General features: G+C 38.5%; 1 protein-coding gene and 1 non-coding gene across 8 annotated transcripts in view; both read left to right on the top strand.

Moving 5' to 3' along the window:
* WNK1 (WNK lysine deficient protein kinase 1) overlaps positions 1-18,323 on the top strand; it is a 156,765-nt gene that overhangs the window by 21,848 nt on the left and 116,594 nt on the right. The gene's annotated exons all lie outside the window — the stretch shown is intronic.
* Positions 6,141-6,266, top strand: LOC112635704. The gene has a single exon (XR_003122039.1). It is a non-coding gene; the product is annotated as a U4atac minor spliceosomal RNA (small nuclear RNA).

The raw sequence follows: 18,323 nt of genomic DNA, 5'->3' as shown, positions 1-18,323 counted from the left end.
TTTTCTGCAAATATTTTTCAATGGCGAGAATTTAATGTCAATAGTATAGCACTGTTTATACCATCAAATTGGTTAATCATCTTAATTCTGTTTTTCTTTTTTTCATTTAAGTATAGTGAATCTTATCTCTGAACTTGATAGGTGAATTTCTTATATTTTATCTTCTTGCTATTGGTGTTTAAAATTGATTTATCTTCATCGATATTTTTATGTTATAGTATTAAAATCTAAAATTGAACTTAATATACAAAAAATAGATTTTTAAAATGTTTATGCTAGCTCCTTATCAATGTTTAAAATTTGACTTTTGCAGTTACAATAATGGTTATTCCCTTATTTCTGTATTTACTAGTAGAGAGTAAATGAAGACATTACTGAATACAATAAGATAAATGGCATATCAAGTAATAGTCTTTCTTGTAACACAAATGAGTTCTTAGATCAGTTGTCTTTAAATGTGTCTTGTTATGGCAAGTTGTGTTTTCAATGGCAACTTTTTTTAGGGCCTAATGTAAAGTTTGATCAAAAGTTTGGCGTGTAATCCCAGCACTTTGTTGGGAGTCCAAGGCCAGAGGATCACTTGAGGCCGAAAATTTGAGACCAGCCTGTGCAACATAGCAAGACCTCATCTCTGCAAAAAAAATTAACATATTAGCTGAGTGAGGTGGTACATGCCTGGAGTCCTAGCTGTAGTTCAAGGCTGCAGTGAGCTATGGTCATGCCACTGTACTCTAGCCTGGGCAATAGAGCAACATGTTGTCTCAAAAAAAAAAGTTTGAACTGTGTATGTTTGAAGGACTTGTATTCTCAAAATGGTGAGAAAAGGGTGGCGATTTGATAATATTTATGAACCACTGTGTTTTATATATATTCTCATATATTCTTGTGTCACCTGAATAAGGTATTAGTCCCATTTTACAGGGTGAAGAGACTGAAATGAAATAATTTGCCAAACTTACATTCAACAAACATAGAGGTGGGAGTGGAGCCTAGATCATTTTTGTTTGTTTGTTTGTTTTTCATTTTTGTTTTAAAAGCTGAGCATGCTTCTCTTTAAACGTCATAATTACCTTGTAGTACACATTAAAACTAATAGGTCAGGTTGTCTGTGACCCCAAAGACAATAAAGACAGGATCTCATTCTGTGGCCCAGACTGGAGTTGAGTGGCAGGATCATGGCCTACTGCAGCTTTGAACTCCTGGGCTCAAGCAGTCCTTCCCCTTTAGCCTCCCGAGTAGCTGGGACTACAGGCATGTACCACCATGCCTGGCTAATTTTTCCAATTTTTTGTAGAGATGGGGTCAAGCTATTTTGCCCAGGCTGGTCTCGAACTCTTGGCCACAAGTGATCCTTTGCCTCAGCCTCCCAACGTGCTGGGATTATAGGTGTGAGACACTGTGGCCTTTTTCAGTTTTTAAGCTTCTGTTTGTTGTTACATTTTAAAAATGTGAAGTTAAAGTCAGATCTCAATATATGTGTGTGTGTGTGTGTGTGTTTCTTGAGACAGAGTCTCACTTTATCGCCAGGCTGGAGTGCAGTGGTGTGATCTTGGCTCACTGCAACCTCTGCCTCCCAGATTGAAGCGATTCTCCTGCCTCAGCCTCCCGAGTAGCTGGGACTACAGGCGCCTGCCACCACGCCCGGCTAATTTTTTGTATTTTTAGGAGAGACGGAGTTTCACCATGTTGGCCAGGATGGTCTTGCTCTCTCTTTACCTCGTGGTCTGCCCACCTCGGTCTCCCAAAGTGCTGGGATTACAGGTGTGAGCCACTATGCCTGGCCTAGATCTCAGTGTGTTCTTGCTCTATATGGTATTTGTACCTGGGCTGGTGCTTTGGGAGAGAAGTTGCATTGTATGGTTGTTCAAGAACTTCTAAGAGACAGTAAAAGAAAATTAGGATTTATTATAAATTAGAATGTGAACTATAAAGAAATGACCCATAATGCTATGTTTGACTCATAATAACCGACTAGAGTGTTTACGAAGACTTTTTCACACAGAGTAAGTATTCATTCAGAAGTGTTGAAGATAAATAGACTGTACTAAATGAGCTCTTGGTCCCTTTATTGTTACTATTCTGTGATTTATTGAGAATTATGTGTATATTTTAACTCCATGATGTGCAGTGTTAACTTTTTAGTTACTTTTCTCATTGGATAAAATTAGCATCTGTGCTTATCATTTGGAGGGTTTTTTGTTTGTTTGTTTTTTGTTTTTTTTGAGACGGAGTCTCGCTCTGTTGCCAGGGTGGAGAGCAGGGGTGCGATCTCGGCTCACTGCAACCTCTGCCTCCTGGGTTCAAGCAATTCTGCTGCCTCGGCCTCCGGAGTAGCTGGGACTACAGGCGCCGCCACCACGCCCAGCTAATTTTTGTATTTTTAGTAGAGGTGGAGTTTCACCATGTTGACCAAGATGGTCTCGTTCTCCTGACGTCGTGATCTGCCTGCCTCAGCCTCCCAAAGTGCTGGGATTACAGGCGTGAGCCACCGCACCCATCCTGGAGTTTTTAAGTAGCTGAAGAATTAGATTTGTTTTTATGTGAAAGATATGATTTTGTCATAGAGTTAGGCACTTGGGTTACTTTGGACCAAACGTAGTCTGCTAGAATTTTGAGACAGAACTAGATATGTAGATATGATCTACCATGGAACTATAATTCAGCTATGTAATTTCTTAAGTATTAGTATATTATGAACTGGGAAGCATTTGAAGAGAAACAGTGAAAGCAAAGCTCCTGGTAGTTTTCATGAAATGACAAGTGGTAAATAGTACCTATTAAAGTTCACTGTAGTTGCTCAGTGAAACACATCATACATGGTAGCTATTTAAGAAAAATAACTTACCACAGACTCAGGAAACTTTACAGTGTTTGACTTCCAACAGTTTACAGTATTTATCATCTGTCTTTGTTTGCTGTTCAGATATGGTGGATTTGTTATATTAAACACAAGCTTCATGTGGTAAATGTGACTCTAAAACATAATCCAAAACTTTGGCAATGGATGCCTTGTTAACTGCTTTAGAAGGACTTTAAACCTCACTTTGTATTTAGTGCTCGAGCTATCAAATCTATAAGTAGTAGCTGAGTCCTGGTTACTTAAATGATTTAAATGATGATATTTTCACCTAAAAGGACTCATTTACCAATCTAAGCAGTTTTCACCTCTTTGCTTATAATTAGGGTTAAATTTTGCTTAAACTGTTTACTTGACCTGTGGGAAACCAGAAGAAGGCTATTCCCTTATACTATTGAATATTTAGAATTTTAATACCTGTGATTATGGTTTGATGTTTTAGTTTTAAAAGGCATTGAAAATCTTGAAATTTATGTAAAATCATCTTTTTAATTTTTTTATTAACTGTTTTTTCTTTTTCTTTCTTTTTTTCTGAGATGGAGTCTTGCCCTGTCACCCAGGCTAGAGTGCAGTGGCACGATCTTGGCTCACTGCAACTTCCACCTCCCGGGTTCAAGCAGTTCTCCTGCCTCAGCCTCCCGAGTGGCTGGGATTACAGGCGTGCCACCACGCCTGGCTAATTTTTATATTTTCAGTAGAGATGGAGTTTCACTATGTTGGCCAGGCTGACCTCGAACTCCTGACCTCAGTCCATCCGCCTCAGCCTCCCAAAGTGCTGGTACTACAGGTGTGAGCCACCGCGCCCTGCCAATAGTCTTTTTTTTTTTTTTTTTAAAAGTAATTCGTAGAAATTGGAACGAAATATCTATCATGCTAACAGTCATTGTTATTAGAGTTTGAGATTATGAGTGACTTATTAAAATATAAAATTGTAAGGACAGGACATGTAAACTAGAACAAAAATTTTAAATTCTTAGTAATACTGGTAATAGTTACTAATACAGGTATGACTTCTGTCTCATGTTCTTTCTGGTGAACACCATCACAGGGTCACAGTAAGGTTCTAAAAATAAGAGCAAAAGCTGGTACTACCAGGAAATTCAAATTCCATACCTAGGAATCTCAGAACTCAGGGAGGAATAAACATTACAGGGGAAGCAAACAATAATGGGGAGTATTGTTTGGGAAATAAGAAATTAAGAATTTTACTGCTCTAAAATGTAAAAGTAAAACAGATGAAGTCTGGATTTTCTTTTGTTTTTACGAAGTTCAGTGGGAGAGCATTCTCTTCTGTTAAAATTGCCACGAATTGTGTGATTTTTTATAAATCATGTTGTCTACTTTTCTCCAAGAGAGTTGAATAATGTACACGTTTTCATAACATTTTAGAAAAATGAGTGAGTAAATTTTTGGCAGTTATTTTATTTGAGATGTGAGTAGTATTTGCTTTCAGATTTCTAATTCCCTGTTGGGAAAGTAATTTAGGTTATGTTGCTGTGACTATAGTATTAAAATGCACAGATACATTATGAATTCCCTTTCCCTTAATTTTCTTTTCTTTTCTTTTCTTTTTTTGAGACACAATTTCACTTTGTCACCCAGGCTGGAGTGCAGTGGCGCGATCTGGGCTCACTGCAACCTCCGCCTCCTGAGTTCAAGCAATTCTCCTGTCTCAGCCTCCTGAGTAGCTAGGATTACAGGTGCATGGCACACCTGGCTAATCTTTGTATTTTTAGTAAGTACGGGGTTTCACCATATTGGCCAGGCTGGTCTCAAACTCCTGACCTCAAGTGATCCACCTGCCTCAGCCTCCCAAAGTGCTGGGATTACAGGTATAAGCCCTGTGCCTGGCTCCTTTCCCTTAATTTTCTGAAAGAAAAATCCACATACAGCCATGTGAATTGACTGGACTGTGAAATTAAAATAGTGGATTTTTTTGGTCTTTATACTGCAAGTTTGAGAAATAAAGAATAAAGCATTTTATCTGTGGATGCAAAGAACTCTGTACCTGACTCAGCTTCCTTTTTCTCTTGCCTGCATTTTTTGTGTACTTCACTGACTTGATTAGACATCGTAAGGCTCAGTACCTCTGCCATTCCCAATGTTAAGCAATTTTTTAATATTTGGAATTTGGTGGATAATCATTAACAGAGTTGCTTAATGGGTAATAATGTTGTTTTCTTTATGGAAATAATTTGAGGCACCTTCTCTGGGGTTCTTTGCAAGTAATGTTATGAGTTTATTATGGATCTTTAGGAAAGAGGACGTGGAAACAAACCTGTGCTTGTAGTATGAAGCTGTGATAATCTGCCCCATCTTTGTCTAATTCCGTTTTAACTTCTGTCCTTAACATGTTTCTCTTCTTACTGACTTCAGTTGTCAGTGAAGATTTATTTATCAGGAGATGGGAATGGAGTATTTTGGATATACTTCAAGTTTTGAATGGTAACTGTTAAAATACATATAATGTTTTAATAGTGAGGAACACTGATCACAAAAATATGGTCTGATTTAACTTGATTTTGTAGTACTTTGCTTCTAAGTTTAGACAGATGATAGAAATTCACGAAAATTTCAGTTGTAGTTATGGCCACAGTTATGCATTCCCAAAGGAAGTGTGTTGCATTCCTAAGTATAGTGTGTTGCATGCACTACTGAGCATAATGGGAAAAGAAAAGTGCTATAAAATCCTAAGTACCAAGTAACTAGCTAGAAAAAAGCTTTTAATGGGAGAGCTGGCATGGTCATTAATCTGGTAGAATAGTATTTGAGGAAACAGTTGCATGTGTTAAGCTGCAGTTTCTTTTGGTTATTGAAAAATAGGAAATTCTGAATTAATACTTACATGCTAAAGTGTCTTTGTGGAGCTTATTTTGAGCATTAGAGTGGGAGACTTAGTTCTAATGCAAACTATAGAAGAATGACCTTGGGTAAGTTTGTTGTCTAATTAGTAAACTAAGTGGTAGAATTGGATAATCCAGTCAGCTTTAGGCCCGTGCCTTAAATATGCTTCTTACTCTCTCACAGTCAAAAAGAATTTTTACCTTGGTACAGTCTGATTCCTGCAACACCCCTCCAGTTACTGAATGTATAGTAGTTTGCTATAGACAGACTACTTTGCAGTGGCTTTCAAACCTTTCTGAGACTCATTTTAAGAAATACATTTACATTGTGACTTAGTATATGCACACATAAAAAGAAGAAAGTTTCACAAAATAGTTTCCTTACTAGCGATGAGCCGTTTTTTGTTTTATTTCATTAACAACAACAACAAAAACTGTTAACCATCTTTTTCTTGGGGTTGCACTACTGTCCAGTGAGCACATAGTGAGGGCAGGACTGCTAACGCCTACACAACATGCCTGCATCATCTAGAGCTTTGCTTTACCTTGGTACTATTTTTGGAAAAATGAAAAACTGCTTTTCCACAGGGGGAAAAAACTGTTTACTGCCCACTCTTTGAAAAACATTTTACTCAGAGCATAAACTTGAAGCTAGATCCTTTTAACCACTTAATTAAATCATTTGGCAAGTTGTTGATAGCCATTTGCCACGAAATGAAAATATAGTGGCTATATGAATTTTAGCTCCTGTCATTGTTCATTATTCATAACATAAGCTCTGAACATACTGTTCCTTCTTAGAAAGGAACAAATGATTATGATTTTGTGTAACAATTGAAGTTAGGTGCGTTTGAAGTATTATAATTGCTGTTCTTCATTAGATAAATTATAATTAAATGATCTGTTAATTAAATGATCTGTTTTATTTTTGCTTTTTGTTTAGTCTCTTATTAATAGGCACAATACTGGCATTAGCTATAACACAAACCAATGGCACTAAAAATCTTCAAAACCTTTTTGGATTTGAGTTTTTGAAAGATATTTTGTGGAGACTACAGATTTAATTTTAAAGTATAAATGTGTTCTTATTTTAAACAAATGGGCTTTATACTTTGTGTTCTAATGATTGAGATAACTTTTTTTTGAGAACTTAAAATTCCCAGTTTTCTCTAGTTCTGTCAGATTTCTTTGTTCCCCCTCCCCAGTGGTTGAGTTCTTATGGGATTTTTGGCTTATTTTTAAAATCTAATGATTAAAATGAAGTTTTCTGGCAATATTAATATTTGTATGAATCTGGATCTCCTACTCACTTAACTTCTAAGCCTTTTTCTTCATCTGAAAATGACAATTTTGTATACTTGGCTGGATTATTTTAAGTAACAAATAACAAAAAATGTGGTAGACTAACAGTACAGTTTGAAGTGTCATATAATTTTAAATCATTGTCATAGACTGACTTTGGAAAGTGACTTCTGAGATTTTTGGTCTGAAGTGACCCTGAAAGTTTATGACCTAATTGTCATTTTATTAGGCCTGAATGTGAATGTTGCATTTGAGAGAAAACAGTGTGGAAGTAGTGACATTGCTGCGTGCCTGATGTAGCAAGTCCCTAACAGTGCCACTAAGCTGTCCTGTAGTACATCTTCCTGAGTTCTCTCAATAGCTGCATAGTATGTTGTCGTTCCTGTTTTATAGATGAGAAAACCAAGGGAACTAGTTGATAGAATCATGTTTCCAAAATCAGAGATCTAATCTTAGAAGGTGTAGTTGAATAACATGGGATTTATTACTCTGGGGTTCCTGAGTCTATGAATTAATGGGAATTTTGAAATCTAATTGAAATCCAAGGAGAAAGTGATAGAAATAAAATTGTAGTGAGCAATACCGGCTCACTGCAACCTCCACCTCCCAGGTTTAAGCGAATTCTCCTGCCTTCGCCTCCTGAGCAGCTAAGATTACAGGCATGCACCACCACCCCTGGCTAATTTTTGTATTTTTATAGAGATGAGGTTTCACCATGTTGGCCAGGCTGATCTCGAACTCCTGACCTCAAGTGATCCACCCGCGTCAGCCTCCCAAAGTGCTGGGATTACAGACATGAGCCACTGTGCCTAACCTAGTTTAAATTTTCTAGTAGCCACATTTAAAAAAAACAGGTGGAATTAATTTGGTAATATGTTTCATATAACCCAGTGTATCCAAACATTGTTTCTTTTTTTTTTTCTGAGACAGAGGCTTGCCCTGTCACCCAGGCTGGAGTGCAGTGACGGGTACACAACCATGGCTCACTGCAGCTTCAAACTCCTGGGCTTAAGCAATCCTCCGGCCTTAGCTTTCCAAAGCTGGGACTACAAGCACGTGCCACCACACCCTGCTAATGTTTAAATTTTTTTTGTAGAGACAGAGGGGGTTTCACTATATTACCCACACTGGTCTCAAACTCCTGGCTTCAAGTGATCCTCCCGCCTCAGCCTCCCAAAGTGCTAGGATTATAAGTGTGAGCTACCATCCTGGCCTAAACATCTTTCAGCATATAATCAATATAAAAATTATAAAGATACTATATATTCTTTTCTATTACATCTTAAAAATCTGCTGTGTGTTTTACATTTAACATATCTCAGTTCACACCAGCAACATTTCAGTGAAGTACTCAATAACCATACTTGGGGCCAGGCATGGTGACACATACATGCCTGAATCCCAGCACTTTGGGAGGCTGAGGTGGGAGGATTGCTAGAGCCCAGGAGTTTGAGACCAGGCTAGGCAACAAACCAAGATGCTGTCTCCACCAAAAAAATAAAAAATTATCCAGGCACAGTGGCATGTGCCTGTAGTCCCAGCTATTTGGGAGGCTGAGGTTGGAGGATTGCTTGAGGCCACAGTGAGCCATGATCGTGCCACTGTACTCCAGCCTGGGCATCAGAGCAAGATTCCCATCTCTAAAGAAATTGTATTTTATTTATTTTATTTTTACAGTCCAGATGTGTGAATCTTGAGGGAATTTTTTTTAATTGGCTAATGGCTACTATTACTGGACAGCTCAATTTCTGAATGCCAAGTACCTCTCGTTAAACTGTTCTTCAACAACCTTTCCCTACTGTCTCAAGAAGTTGGTGATAAAAATTATCAATAATGAATTGCAGTTTTAAAATTTTTGCCTTTGATGTAATTGTGTCTTATTTTATGTTAGCATTTAATATGAATATTTTTGTTGACATTTATTTCTTAAAATAGCATTATTGAAGTATAATTGACATAATAAAATGTACATATTTAAAAGGTACAAATTTAATTAGTTGTCCACATCCATGAAACCATCACCACAGTCAAGATATTTATTACTATTTTCCTGAAGTCTTCCTTCCTAGTTGTGTAAATCTCCTGTCACTACATTAAAACTTTTAGATATTCTTCTTTTTTGGAGATAACCTCTCTTAAACTTCTAAACTTCACCGTTTGTACTGGTTGCATTCTAGGTTGTTGTTTAGGTTGGGGATCTTCATTCATTCTCATTTTGGAGATTCTTCTTACATCTAGCTGGTTTTTGATCCTGCTTCCAGAATCCCATTTCATTCTGTTTCTTGGTCTCCTCTTTTGTGAAAGAATAACTTCGTAACTCTTTGAGAAAAGTCATTTGGGAGATAACTGTATTTTTGAGAACTTGCATGTCTGAAAATATCTTCCTTCATCTTCCTTTCCCTTTCCTCTTTAACAGGTAGTTTGGATAACAAATTCTAGATTGGAAATAATTTATTTCAGAATTTTAAAGACATTTACTCTTATTTTCTTCTAGCTTCTGGTACTGCTGTTAAGTCTGAGGCTAGTAGGATTCTGTGTTCCCGGTAACCTATTTTTTTTCCCCTCTGGAAGTTTTCAGGTTTTTTGTCTTGTGCTCAGCGTTTTGAAAGTTCAGCAATGTGCCTTGGTATGGGTATTGTGGCTTTCTGTCTGGAAACTCACTGGCCATCAATTCTGAAAATTTACCTTCTACTCATTTCATTTCTTGCCCTCTGTTTTTATGTTGCCCCTTGTAGAACTCCTGTTACATATATGTTGGTTCTCCCACACGAATGGTCTAATATCCATATCATTTTCTCCCCGCCCCTCCACTCCCCTGAAATGGAGTCTTGCTCTGTCACCCAGAGCGGGAGTGCAATGGTGTGATCTTGCCTCACTGCAACCTCCGCCTCCCAGGTTCAAGCGGTTCTGCCTCAGCCTCCCGAGTAGCTGGGATTACAGACGCCCACCACCACACCCAGCTAATTTTTGTATTTTTAGTAGAGATGGGGGTTTCACCATGTTGACGAGGCTGGTCTCAAACTCCTGACCTCGTGGTCCACCCGCCTCGGACTCCCAAAGTGCTGGGCTTACAGGCGTGAGGCACCGCGCCCAGCCTGCCCGTATCTTTTTCTCCTTTTTTTCACTTTATTTTTTGGTTTTGTTTTCCATGAGATTTCCTAATGGAAAATCATGGCTTGATTATCCTATTGAGTTTCATTTTTGCCATTATATATTTTTAACTTCCAAGAGATTTTTTTTTTCTTTTTTTCCTTTGTTTTGAGATGGCGTCTCACTCTGTCGCCCAGGCTGGAGTGCAGTAGTGAGATCGCGGCTCACTGCAAGCTCCGCCTCCCGGGTTCCCGCCATTCTCCTGCCTCAGCCTCCCGAGTAGCTGGGACTACAGGCGCCACCACCGCGCCCGGCTAGTTTTTTTGTATGTTTAGTAGAGATGGGGTTTCACTGTGTTCTCCAGGATGGTCTCGATCTCCTGACCCCGTCATCCGCCCTCCTTGACCTCCCAAAGTGCTGGCATTACAGGTGTGAGCCACTGCTCCTGGCTTTTTTTTTTTTTTCATTTTTAATAGCCTCTTGTTAATGTATACAAGATTTTCTCCTCTTAGAGGGTTTTTTCCCTTCTCGAAGTTTTCACTTCCTTTCATAGCTTCTGCTTTTCCTTTTTTTCTTTTTTCTTTTTCTTTTTCTTTTTTTTTGAGACGGAGTCTCGCTCTGCCGCCCAGGCTGGGGTGCAGTGGCCGGATCTCAGCTCACTGCAAGCTCCGCCTCCCGGGTTCACGCCATTCTCCTGCCTCAGCCTCCCGAGCAGCTGGGACTACAGGCGCCACCACGGCGTCCAGCTAGTTTTTTTTTTTACTTTTTTTAGTAGAGACGGGGTTTCCGCCTGTTCGCCAGGATAGTCTCGATCTCCTGACCTCGTGATCCGCCCGCCTCAGCCTCCCAAAGTGCTGGGATTACAGGCGTGAGCCACTGCGCCTGGCTTGCTTTTCTTTTTTTTCTAAGACGAGATCTTGCTCTGCTGCCCAGGCTATAGTGGAGTGGCGTGATCACGGTTGGTTGCAGCTAGTTCACTGGAACTCCTGGGCTCCAGTGAATCTCACGCCTCAGCCTCCCAGCTAGCTGGGACTACAGGCGCCCACCACCATGCCCAGCTAATTTTTTAAAAAGTTTTTTTCTAGAGATGAGGTCTTGCTGTGTTGCCCAAGCCTGTTTCAAACTTCTGGGCTCAAGCAATCCTTTCACCTCAGCCTCCCAAAGTGCGGTGATTACAGGCGTGAGCCACCACATGACCCTGCCTTTTCCAGGTTCCTTTTTTTGGTTGTTGTTATTTGTTACTGATTTTAGTTGCTCTTTAATTTTATTTATTTTTTTGCTTCCCTTGTCGATTGGATGCTCTTTAATTTTAAAAGCTTTATTCAAGTAATCCCATGAGCCTTGGTTGTCGCTTTTGAGTTGGGCACTGAAAACTGATAAGTACTGTGGATGGGGTTTCCTGATTGTGAGGCTCACTGTAATCTGTGCTGTTCTGGCATCTTACAAAATGCAGATGTTGGGATCTTTAGATCTGTTCATGTATGCTACTCAGAACCCTCGTTTTATACGCCAAAGTATAACTTATGCTTTGTGTGATTTCTACCTTAGAGATGTTATTAAAACTTTTTGTTTATAGTGTAATGTATGGTGTCTGAAAAATTAAAACTCTATGTTTATTTGAAAATGGTATATTCTATTAAGGGAAAAAATTCTGTATTTGTTAATTGTATTGCTTAAATCTCATATATTTTTGTTGCATTAGACTACTTGATTAGCTGATATTTGATAAACGTGTCAGCCCTATAAAATAATTGTGGATTTGTTAATTTCTGTATTTCTAACAGTTTTTATGTTACATATTCATAGCTTTATATATAGCTTTATATTTAGGCTGGGTTAAGCATGAATGTTATATACTTAAATAGTTGCACTTTTTATCAATATAAAATATGCAGCATTTTCTTAAATAATTCTCTTTGCTTAACACATTCCCTTTTTATATTGTCATTCTTTTTTCACATTTGTCTTACTTGTTCCTGTATCTTCCTTCCTTTTTTTTTTTTTTGAGACAGAATTTCACTCTTGTTGCCCAGGCTGGAGTGCAATGGCACGATCTTGGCTCACTGCAACTTCTGCCTCCGGGGTTTAAGCGATTCTCCTGTCTCAGCCTCCTGAGTAGCTCAGATTATAAGCTCCCGCCACTAGGCCTGGCTAATTTTTGCATTTTAGTAGAGATGGGGTTTCATCATGTTCATTAGGTTGGTGTCGAACTCCTGACCTCAGGTGATCCACCCACCTCAGCCTCCCAAAGTGCTGGGATTACCAGTGTGAGCCACTGTGCCCGGCCCTTTATCTTTTTTATGTCATTTTAATTTTGATGTGTTTCTTATAAATAAACAGTGTTTAGCTAGACTTTTATTTAAAGCCTGTTCTATGGGTTTTTTGTAAGAGAGAACTTTAACGTATTCACATTTATGGTAATAATTGGTATGTTTGGAGTTGGTCTTCTTCCTGCCTTCTGTGTGTTTTGTTTCTGCCTTGCCTTTCTTAGATAGATTTATTTTCTTTGCATTTTACACCTAGTAGTCTATCTTTCATGCAATTTTCGTTATTTAAGTGACTTAAATGAAATTATGTAATTTTCATTATTTTTTAAAACACCTACACATTAGACTGTAAATCTACCTTTAAAAAATAATATTATTTCTCTACTTTCATAGATGATATTGTGGAATGGCAAAGCACAGACTCTAGAACAAGGCAGCTTGTGTTTACATCTTGGCTTGGCTTTGCCACTTTTTTGTTGTAATCCTCTTGTGCATCCATTTCTTTTTTGGTTAAAGTAGAGATGGGGTCTCACTATTGCTGATCTGAAACTCTGGGCTCAAGTGATCCTCCTGCCTCAGCCTCCCAAAGTGCTAGGATTTCAGGCGTGAGCCACCAAGCCCAAGTAGGTACCTACTTCACAGAGGTGTTGTTGAGTTTCAATATGTTAATATATGTAAAGCACCAGAACAGGGTCTGGAAGTCAATAAATGTTAGCTGTTATTATTAGGTGTCAGTTATTAACAAAAGCTTGAAACTACATTATTAGTGTAGTTTCTCTGGGTTCCTGTGTTTAATACTTGCCTGGTTCTTAACCCATATTAGCTTTCTGTGCATTTAAAAAAATTCTTTCTTTTTGTAAGTTGGTTTTCATTATTCTTACACACTTTAATGTGTGTAGCCTGTTCTGTTATAAAGACCGTCTGTCTTCTGCTGGGCTGAGGACCTCTGTGCATTTCCGCTCTTTCTCCATCTCAGGACAGGCACAACAAAAAAATGTTAAAAACTTGAATGTTGTCATTGATATGTGGATGCTTTACATGGGGTGTGTGTGTGTGTGTGTAATGTTAGTGTGAAAAATGGTATCAGGTTTCTCCAAGGCAACAAAACCATTAGAAGATTTTGTATATAACAGATAGATATTATATGTCATTTCCAGGAATTAGCTTACTTGGTTGTTGGGGCTGGCAAGTCTGCAATCTGTCTTCTGGTTGAGCTGGCCGTTGAGTTGGGAACTCTAGGACAGGAGCTGATGCTGCAATCTTTAGCCAGGATTTCTAAGGAAATCCCAGTTTACTGTGTTGTAAGTGATTACATGAGACCCACCCACATAATTGAAGGTAGTCTCCTTTACAGGTAGTCAGCTGATTGTAGGTTTAACCACATCTACAAAAATACCTTTATAGCAACACCTAGTTAGTGTTTGATAGAATAATTGAGTATTGTAGCAAAATTGTAACATGAAACTATCATAGATGGGTATATTGTTTCATGATAGATTGTCCTTCACATCAGCTTCTTGAAATAAAAAAAAGCTACTGCGTGTAATACTATATGGAAATTAAACATTGTCCATATTTTTAGTAAAATAATAATTTATAGTTATACTCTGCTAACATGAGATCAGCTTACGCACTAATGGATCATATTTCTAAAAGTTTGTGAGTTGTTTGTTGACTTAAGCGAAAAGGACTATAATTCCAGTACCGGAAATGATTGTTCCCAGAATAACCAGCAAAAGCTGATACCCAGACAGTATATCTGAAATATATTACATATGGAAAACATATTTAAAAATGGAAGTGAGAGGACCAGGCAAGATGGCTCACGCCTGTAATCCCGGCACTTTTGGAGGCCAAGGCAGGTGGATCACAAGGTCAGGAGTTTGAAACCAGCCTGGCCAAAATGGTGAAACCCCATCTCTACTAAGAATACAAAAATTAGCTAGGCATGGTGGCAGGTGCCTGTAATCCCAGCTACCCAGGAGGCTGAGGGAGGAGAATTCCTTGAACCCACGAGGCAGAGGTTGCAGTGAGCCGAGATCGTGCCTCTGCACTCCAGTCTGGGTGACAGAGCAAGACTCCGTCTCGGGGAAGGGGTAGGGGGGAAGAAAGAGAGCAACGTTAAACACTGTACATCTATTTGGTGCCAGTAATGTTAATAGTTTAGACTTTAACCTTTGCTTGTAACAGTTTTTGTGGGAAAGTTTATTAGTTGGTTCTCAAATATGAATGCCACCATGCTTCCTTCAATTAAGGCATAATAATGAAAGAATATACTGAGGCTACATTACATCTTTGTTGGTGAAATCAGGAGTAGAGGAAAGGGTAGAAACTAGAACAGATATAGATTGGGAAGTGGAGAGGTAAGATTCTTAGCCCATAATTTTGAGAGAAAGTAGTTTTTTGTTGATGGCACCAAACAGGGCTCCTGATTTATGATAAAGAATCATAAATTTGATAAAAGTTACAGTCTGAAGTACAAAACCCCAGTGTTTTTCCATTCTAGTTCTTCTGTGAGAAGCTTAACAGTGTACTATGTATAGGTAGATAAGAGTAAAGTAAAAGACAGAATTATTTGCTGTTAAAAATGAAAGAATAATTTTTACCTAGTATAGTACTATACTAATAAATGTTACACCCTGCTAGTCATAAAATTTAGATTTTGTTCCCAGTTCTACCTGTATTATTAGTCCTTTGTTCTCTGTTTGGTGTCCTAGTAGAAACTGTGTGGTTATACTTCTTTTGTTTTTTTTTGAGACAGAGTCTCACTCTGTCACTCAGACTGGAATGCAGTAGTTCAATACTCACTGCAGCCTCGAACTCCTGGGCTCAAGCAGTCCTCCCACTGAGTAGCTGGGACTACAGGTGTATGCCACCAAACGCCAGGCCAAGTTTAAAAAAAAATTCTAGGATGGGTGCAGTGGCTCACACTTGTCATCCCAGCACTTTGGGAGGCCGAGGTGGGCGGACCATGAGGTCAGGAGTTCGAGACCAGCCTGGCCAACATGGTGAAACACTGTATCTACTAAAAATACAAAAATTAGCTGGGCGTGGTGGTGTGTGCCTGTCATCACAGCTACTCAGGAGACGGAGGCAGGAGAATTGCTTGAACCCGGGAGGCGGAGGTTGTGGTGAATCCAGATCGCGCCGTTGCACTCCAGCCCAGGTGACAGAACAAGACTCTGTCTCAAAAATCAAAAGCACAAAAAAACAACAATAGCGTTTCTAGAGATAGAGTCTCACTGCGTTGCCCAGGCTGGTCTTGAACTCCTGGCTTAACTTAGCTAAGTCTTTTTCAGTCAACCAGCATTTTTTAGCCTCAACTGCTCTTCCCACTGTACACACATACACTAGTGTAGTTATTCAGGGAACATGTATTGAGGATGTATACTCTGATTTTAGATGCTGCAAGGATCCAGAGGCTATTCTCTGCCTTTGAGTTGCAAGTAATCTTTGTTAAAATGGAGTGAGAAAAATCCTGTAATAGAAATATTTTCTGTGATATTTCTGCCTTGATAAAGCATCTTCTGAAAGCACAGAGTTTTCAGGATGTTTTTATAATTTTTCATAGTAAGGCAGTGTCAGATTGATTCAGTTATGTCATCAAATGTCTCTCTGCCATTCTCAGCATGTGTTTCAGGCGAATGCCCCTTGTGGCCCTGTTTTCCGCCATCACATGCATCCTGGATAGCATTCAGCAGCAGGAGCAGCAGTTTCGTTTACAATTTACAACGCCTCACATCTTACTGGTCAGAGTTGTGGGTCACATGGCTTTATCTAGATCAAATACTGAACGTGGAACTTCTGTGACTGGGTTAGGCCAATTATGACTTTCTTGACTGAAGATGGGGCTTGCTGTTCCTCTAGTAGAAGATAGATACTTAAACCAAATAAAGAATTATGGCTAGCAAGGAGGAGGGGGTTTGGGAATGACCCAGTAGTAGACTGCCAACAGTGTCTGCTACCTAACTCAATCTTGCGAGACGGGGAAGTAAGATACTTAACACAGTCTTGAGGGTTGGGGCTATAGTAGAATAGAAGGAAATGACTTTTTGGAGAAAGTGATTTCTTTTTATCTTTTCATATTTTTATTTTTTATTAATTTTTTTTTTTTTTTTTTTTTTTTTTTTTTACTTAGAGATGGGGTCTTGCTATGCTGACCAAGGTTGTCTCAAACTCCTGGCCTCAAGCCATCCTGTCATCTCGGCCTCCCAAAATGGTGGGATTACAGGCATGAGTCACTGTGCCCAGTCTGGAGAAAGTGATTTGTAAACTAAGTTTTGTGGACAAATGGAGATTATTAGGGAGAAAGACTTTTCCTTATCCTTCTGAGCCCTTGGTTGTCTATGGGTACCATTGCTTGTTTTTATTTTTAAGGATAGTAAATGTACTTAACATTTCCCAAGGAATTTGTCTTGACTTGTGTATGTGTGTGTAAAAGCTGCGTTGTGGACTTTTTGAAAAAGAACATATAATAACCAGTTCAGTTGAATGCAACATGCTCTGAGATTAAGGGCTTATAAGAAAGTGCTAATCACAGTTTTAAAAAGATAATCTTTTGATGTCTCATATCTTAGTGTTACTGTGAGTTTATAGCCTGTTATTTTGTTTAGTGGTTACTCTGTCTTGCCTTTCTTTTTTCCTTCCTTCCTTTCCTTTTCTTTCTTTCTTTTCTTTTGGAAGGGAACTTCAGTACATCTTTTGGTTCTTTCTGCCTGATCTCTCCCTCTTAATTTTAGAAATGAAGATATGGAAGTCCAAAGAGGATTTACTTGATCATTTGACTAGGAAAGCTAGGTTTAATCAGGTCTTCTACAGAAATGAATTATAGCGATAGTGAAAAAATAAGGGAAATGTGCTATGTTTAGATACTAGAGACAATTCTCTAGAATAGAAAATCTTCTAAACCCAAGACAGCTTGATATTTGAAAAAGGGGGTATAAAACCTTTTTTTAAGGGTTGGCAGATCGTAGTAAATATTGTGGATGTCATAGTACCACAAGGTATAATAATTAACATGCTTAGAATAGAAATCTAGAAATGTCAGTAACAGAATTTTACTGTTTCTCTTGCTCTCTCTCTCTCACACACACACACACACACACAATTATGAACACATAGTGAAGGACTTTCTCATAACTAAGAAAAAGAGATAATTACTAAATGAATAAAGAGGCCTATCTGGAAATTTTCATGTATATGCACAACATTTCAGTGGTAACAGAGTGCTATTATGAATAATGATCATAAAGTGATGTTATAAATTATACCATGTATGTGAAAATTGTTTTTTGTACAGTATGATTCTTAATTTATCTAAAACATAGATCTTTGCTTTTCTTTAATACTAGTCTCTTATAGGTTTCAGCTTATACTTGACCCAAGAGGTTCTTTGAGAGAGCTTCTTTTTTTTAAAAAACTACATTTCCTATGACATTTTATATCTAGCCTGCCACCCTAAGGTGGAAATCCATTTTAGTTCATCAGGTATTTATTAATGGTTTCACTTTGTGAAAGATATTTAAGAGGGCAGATAAAATTGTTGTTTATAGCTTACTTAGCACAGTACATTGTGCTTAAAATACATGACATTAATATAAATGATGCCCTTTCTTGATGATTTTTTTAAATCTCTAATCTTAAATTGGGGGAGGATGTTTCTTTTTAACCTTTTTATTTTTATACATATGGTGGTCCAAGAGTCATGTATTAACCCAGGTTTAGAACACATCATAATGTCACTGCCTCCACTTCCCAGGCTCCAATAGGAAATAGCAGTTTTATTCTACCCAGGTCCTATCAGAGGGGGCACAACAGATGAGGGGAATTGCAGGAGTTCCCAGTATACCAAACTGTTGGTCGGCCTTCCTGCCTTTCTTCCCCACATAGACCTAAATACAGGAACCTTTTAATTATCTTGGTTATACCTAAACATTGCTACTCCCCTACCCTAGCCCTGCAAAA

The sequence above is a fragment of the Theropithecus gelada genome, chromosome 11, assembly GCF_003255815.1.
Source record: "Theropithecus gelada isolate Dixy chromosome 11, Tgel_1.0, whole genome shotgun sequence".
Classification (NCBI taxonomy): domain Eukaryota; kingdom Metazoa; phylum Chordata; class Mammalia; order Primates; family Cercopithecidae; genus Theropithecus; species Theropithecus gelada.
Note: the sequence above shows the minus strand (reverse complement) of the source record. Positions and strands in the feature narration are given on the sequence as shown.